The sequence below is a fragment of the Eptesicus fuscus genome, chromosome 10 (genome assembly GCF_027574615.1).
Source record: "Eptesicus fuscus isolate TK198812 chromosome 10, DD_ASM_mEF_20220401, whole genome shotgun sequence".
Taxonomy (NCBI): domain Eukaryota; kingdom Metazoa; phylum Chordata; class Mammalia; order Chiroptera; family Vespertilionidae; genus Eptesicus; species Eptesicus fuscus.
This window is the reverse complement of record NC_072482.1, coordinates 58,806,988-58,813,795: the sequence shown is the minus strand read 5'-3', so window position 1 is coordinate 58,813,795 and position 6,808 is coordinate 58,806,988.

Sequence of the window (6,808 nt, the reverse complement as noted above, 5' to 3'; positions counted from 1 at the left end):
AATCGATCTGGGGGCCCTGTGATTGATTGTCCCACAGAGGGAGGCCCAGGCCACCAGCCAGCGATGCTGTGGCGGGTGTGTGGGGCCAGCCAGCAATCGTCCCACAGAGGGAAGCCCAGGCCAGACAAGCGATCGCATCCCACGCCTGTCACCTGCAGAGAGAGGTGACTGGTGGCAGAGGAGAGGGGGACAGCGCCACACAGATGGCAAGCAGTGGCAGCAGCGTGGGCGGGGCCAGCTGCTGGCAGCCAGGGGAAGGAAAGCCCCGATAGGCCCTGATCACTGGCCAGGCCTAGGGACCCTATCTGAGGGGTCCTGGATTGTGAGAGGGCACAGGCTGGGCTAAGGGACATCCCCCCACCCTGTGCACAAATTTTGTGTACCGGAACTCTAGTATTCACATGAAATTCTGGAATAAGCAAAACTAAATTGTGTTGGGGAGAAAAATCAGAAGAATGGATGCCTCTGGAGGGGTGGGAGCAGGGATTGACTAGGAACGGGCATGAGGAAATTTTCTGGGGTGGCAGAAATCATAGTAATGGTCTATATGTTGACAGGAGTTTGGTTACACAGCTGTATGCATTTATCAAAACTCAGGGAATGTACACTTAAGATTTGTGCATTTCATTGTATATATTTTACATTAAAATGCATAAACAAATATTGAACTCAAGTTAGTGATAAGTATGCTTAAACATTCAAGTGGAATAATGGATGAATAGAGATAATAGAGGGTTAGGAATGTAATATAGTAAATGGTAGAATATTGATGGTTGGATATACAGGTGTGCACTGATTTATATTTTAAAATTTTCATAACAAAACATGGGCAAAGCGAGGAGAAAGGGGGATATCTGTAATAGTGCCAACAATAAAAGAACAAAACAAAACAAAAAACACGCACAAAAACCCATGGGTGAAGAAGGAACCCAATATGAAAACTTCATTACCTGTTCTTCCGACCTCCAAACTCCATCTTACCTACTTGCCTCTTTTCCTGCTACCTGTTAGGTGTTTCAGTTTGATTGTGGAATTCATCTCCAGCCCTTACAAATCATTCTTGCTTTCCTTGTTTTTGTTAAGGGTAACATCATTCTTCTAGTGTGAACATTTCTCACGATAAAAGTCACATTTCTTTTCTTTCTTTCTCCCATGCCTTCTAATCCAACAAAGCTCTAAATTCTCCTAATTTTCACTTTATAATATCTTACTTCTTTTCCCTTTAGCACCACCTTCATTCTGCACCAATAACCTGCATCCTAGTGGTCATTTCAATGGAGAAATAGATTGGTCTAGCTAAGAAAATAATTTCCACATAATTTTATGCTCTGTATCTTTTTACATGCTCGCTATAGAATGGTTCCTGATAGAATATATATTACAATTTACTTGGTTATCGTAAGTCTTACAACTCTAATTCTAGCCTTGGTTCCTTTCAGCTTGCCTATTAATAACTTGCAGTCAGTTTTGGATGATTTAGATGCATTCACCCCTATCACAGACAACAGATAAGAACTCTATATTATGATTGGCCTCTATAGACAACTGGTCCCGGTGAATGAACTCTGCTAAAATTGTCCATTATCATCTTGGCAGATACCTGACACCAATTCTATCATATTATTCTGCAGGTCCATTTTGCAACTAATTTATCTTGAAAGATTCAACAAGGAGTAAAATTGCTTATCATAGATGCCCCATGAGCATTTCATTAACTCCTCCTCACACCCCGCTCACCATGGCTACACTAGCTGGCCATTGGGAACATCAACCTTAAAATTTTCCCATGTTAAAATTGCAGCTAAGACGTAGTAACTTGGGGCCTAAATTATCTATGTATCTATATGCTGAAGTAGAATTAAGTTGTATGATGAACTTGTCTATCAAAAAGCATTTCCCCACAGGAACATGTAGCCATATTTTGGGAGGCTTCATCCTTATTTGGTTGGCAGAGTACAGGGGCCTTTTGTTTTGCTTTTTTTTTTTTTTTTACAGGGGCCTTTTGAAGACCTCCAGGTCTTTGAACCCTGTGTTAGCCAGTTCTTTATCAAGGAAATTGCTCTAAAAATATGCAATCCAGGGGTTAAGGGATTGAGCTAAAAAGAGAGAACTCAAGGACATGGACAACAGTGTGGTGATTGTGGGGGGGTGGGGGTGAGGGGAGTGTGGAGGTAGAAGAGTGCATAGAGGGAATAAATGGTGATGGAAAAAATAAAATTGAAAAAAAAAAATGCAATCCATTAGTTTTTCCAGGTATGTTAAACTTTATCCTCAGAGGAAGCCAGGTCATCAGGGAGCTATATAACTGGTCTCTAGCGTAAGTTTCCAATAAATTGCCATTTGAGTAAATGCCATTATTTACCATGAATCTATAAAAAAATGACTTCAATTCATGATTGTATACATTTATTTACAGCTACAAATTATTCAGTTCTTATTCTGTCAGGCATCATGCTAGGTGCTATCAGTGTATCATTTAAATTTAATCATCCCAACCATCCCTTGGAGTAAATAGCATCTCCATTTTATAGGTCAGGATACTGAAGCTCAGACAGGATACATGGTCCAGAAATGGCAGTATTAGGATTCAAATTCAGGTTTATCTGATTTTTAAATCTGGTGGCCTTACCCACTAGGAAAGCTACTGGGAATTTCCCCATTATATCACACTATATAGCCTAAGCAGGCGTCCTCAAACTACGGCCCCGTGGGCCACATGCGGGTGTTTTTGCCGTTTTGTTTTTTTACTTCAAAATAAGATATGTGCAGTGTGCATAGGAATTTGTTCATAGTTTTTTTTAAACTATAGTCCGGCCCTCCAACGGTCTGAGGGACAGTGAACTGGCCCCCTGTTTAAAAAGTTTGAGGACCCCTGGCCCTAAAGCTTCTGTATAAATACCTTGACAAGCATTTATTTTTAATCTTATTCTGGTTTTATCCTCTCCATGTTTATTAACACTTCACTGTTGTGTTTTTTTCCAACTATTTACTTTTATACCATTATAATGATATATTTTTAATAAACTGCTTAAGATCCTTTTGGATTTATTTTCCATTGAGGTATACTAAAGAAAAAGAAATTAAAAAGCCCATCTGAAATCCTGTAATTATTACTTTTATTTAATGTTGGCTGGATTTTTCTTGTGTTTCTTTGCCTTTATTAAATTTTCAGGTTTATGTGTACACACTGGTTAAGTTACGAAATAACTGAGGAAAGCTTTGTATTTTCCACTGTTCTCTGGTGCTTGTAAACACAATGAGTAAATTTTATCCTAGGCTTGCACAGTCAACACACATTTAGCCTTGGTATACACAATCAGATGTTTGAGGAAAGGGAATTTGAAACAGAATGAAAAGTTTATAATGAAAGCTATTGTGAATATTCCATTAGTTCACTCCCGCTTTGAGTGAACAGGGTATGACACAATTTACAAAATCCCCAAGTCTACTTATTGGTGCCTTGTAACCAGATCTTTTACTGCCCTTAAGATTCTGTTAAAATCCTAAAGGCATTTGTCTACAGGTGATTTCCTCATGAATCAGTTGTTATTTTTAGCTCTTCTTCTGTACCAGGCTGTCTTTTCTAGATGGCCCAAGGTCCTCTTGTGTTTCCGATGAGCTGATGTCAACTAGCCAAGGAGAATATTCTGCTTCCCTGGTTTCAAGTGGTTTTCTTGGTAACGCCGAGTGTGGGCCAACACGGAACACTGGTTTTCCCACTACTTGCTCCCTTGGCTCCGTGTGGTGATACGGTGCCTAGTTTAGCGAGTTCATCCCAGTTTTTCACACTAGCCACGCTTTTGCTGCCAAATCTAACTTGCGCTTTGTTTTGCTGCCGCTTATCAAAGAACTCATCTCACACTGTCCCACCTTCGCCTTTGAGAAGTGCTCTGCTCTGGCAGCCCTGCCACTAACAGTTTTAGAGTTTAATTAGCCGAGATACAGAAACCGTTTCTCACTTAAATTCCCAGATGGCAATTTGGCAAAATGAGATCTGCTAGAGTTAGGGTAAAGGTGGAGGAGAAGAACAAATTAGGTATCATTTCATGCTAGTTGGGTATTGTTACGTGAGGGCGGTCAATGTTTCACTTCCCCATTTTTAGATTCAAATTGTTAGTGCAGCTAAAGTAGGAACAAGAGCTATAGAAATAAGAGAAATTAATAAAAAGCCTTAGAAAAATTTTTATTTCAAATTATGCACACATAAAAAAAGACTAGAGAAAAGATTTATTTATTTGCTTGATTTTTACATCTTACTAGCTCCTTCAAATAAGGTGGTTTTCTCTTGTTATAAAGTGACTAGAGACCTGGTGCATGAAATTCATGCACTCGGGGAGGTCCCTCAGCCCAACCTGCGCCCTCTCACAGGGGAGTGGGCCTAAGCTGGCAGTCAGACATCCTTAGCGCTGCTGTGGAGGCAGGAGAAGCTCCCAGCGGTGAGCTTGGCATCTGTGGGGGCACACTGACCACCAGGGTGCAGGTCCTGCATTGAGCATCTGCCCCCTGGTGGTCAGTGCATGTCATAGTGACTGGTTGTCTGTCGTTCAGTTGATTTGCATATTAGCCTTTTATTATATAAGATACTAGAGACCCAGTGCATGAAATTCATGCACTCGGGGGAGGGGTGTGGTTGCTGGCCTGCAACCTTTCACAGTCCGGGAACCCTTGGGGGATATCAGCCTAAGCTGGCAGTCAGACATCCTTAGCACTGCTGTGGAGGTGGGAGAGGCTCCCACCACTGCTGCTGCGCTAGCCAGCCATGAGCCCAGCTTAGGGCTTCTGGCTGAGTGGTGCTCCCCCTGTGGAAGTGCACTGACCACCAGGGGGCAGCTCCTGCATTAAGCATCTGCCCCCTTGTGGTCAGTGCATGTCATAGCAACCAGTCGTTCAGCCGTTCGGACAATTTGCATATTAGCCTTTTATTATATGGGATAATTCTCTCTCATGAATTTCTTCCTCTTTCAGGGATTCAGTCAAAATTAATAAGGACCCGCACAGGAAGTTTTTATATGAAGTTTACTGATTATTTGGGAGTGGGAGGATCCTAGTGAGGAGAGAAAACTATTGAAAACTAACAGGTAGGTTTAATTCCTATCATGCAACATTCCAGTGGTTTCACTTCTTATATTTTTCCCTCATGTACTTCATATTTACAATGGATTTTTTAAATCCTTACCCAAGGAAATGTTACTTGATTTTAAAGAAAGAGGGAGGGAGGCAAGGAGGGAAAGAGGAAGAGAGAGAAGAAAGGAGAGGGAGGGAGGGAGAGAGAAACAGTGATATGAAACATTCATCGGTTGCCTCCCATATGTGCCCTGACTAGGGATTGAACCCGCAACCTTTTTTTTTTTTCTGTGTACTGGATGAGGCTTCAACCAACTGAGCCACGTGTTGGGAGCTAAACAATATTTTTAAAGTGAATTTATTAAATAATAATTCAGCTTCCTACTTATACTTATCGACAATATGTAAGTGCCAAATGAGAATGCCAGATCAACATGCGATGATGATGTTCTGACAAAGACAAAGAAGTCAGTGGTAAAACTTTAGAGAGAGTAGTATGATTTTCATCGGATTTTTAAAAAAATGTTGAATACAGGTAGCCATTAAAAGTTTCTTTTGGCTCAAGGTGCCCACATCAAGAGAACTTGTAAAGATAGTCAATAGGGTAAGGAAATCATAAGGAATGGAGAATCTGGGGTAAGGAAGGCCCTGGTCCTCCTCACCAAATTATCTACAAGTGTCTTATATAGGATATTACTTGTGTACAGTAGTCTCCCCTTATCTGTGGCTTTGCTTTCTGTCATTTCAGTTATTGATGTTCCGAAATATTAAGTGGAAAATTCTAGAAATAAACAATTCATACATTTAAAATTGTGTGGGTTCTGAGTAGCATGATGAAATCTTGATCTGTCAAATCCAACCAGCTGGGGACAGAAGTCATCCCTTTGTCCAGCTGTATACACCACTTGATCATTAATTAGTTAGTAGCCCTCTTGGTTATCAGGTTGATCATTATGATATCACAGTGCTTGTGTTTGGGTAACCCTTATTTTACTTAATAATGCCATATTCCTATAACTTATTATACTAGTGTCCCAGTGCACGGATTCGTGCACATTGAAAGGAAAATAATTAGAAGAAATATTTTAATAATCACTATTCCCCTTTTCTCTATAATAGAAGTATCAACCAAATTCATGATCAACAATGACAGATCAAAACACATGCATGCAATTGGCACCAGTGAGAGCTTTATATGCATTGTGCATGTGTGAATCAACTTAGCCTTTTAAATATGTAGAATAAACTTGCTTAATTAGATCTGCTTTCTGATTTAGCTAAACTTTTTCCAACCCAGTGAAGCACCCCAACTTCTCTTTCAGGTAATTGTCAGCAACACAGCAGTAAATATCAACATGATGCAAATTATTATTATAGATCACGCAGGGAGAAAAAGGGGTAAAATATTGAACTATAGCAGTGTTTGACTATATTCTGTGCAGTGAGGAAACCTGAAGTCATTTTTAAGTTCCACCATTTCTTACTTCTTTTCAGCCGGGTCAAGTTTCTAAACTTTCTAAATCTCCGTTGTCTTGCTAATGAAAACAAAATAGGATTCTACTGAGTCTCCTATCTACTTACTTCAGGACTTCTATGAGGATCAAATGAGATGAGGCACAGGAAAATGCTTCACAAACATTTGGTTGAACTGTAAAATGTTTGCACCTGGCTATAAAGCAAGTTGGGTTTTTGGGCTGAAGAAACTGCAAGGAGGCTAGTTGCTAGGGAGAGGAAGCTGGGTGTT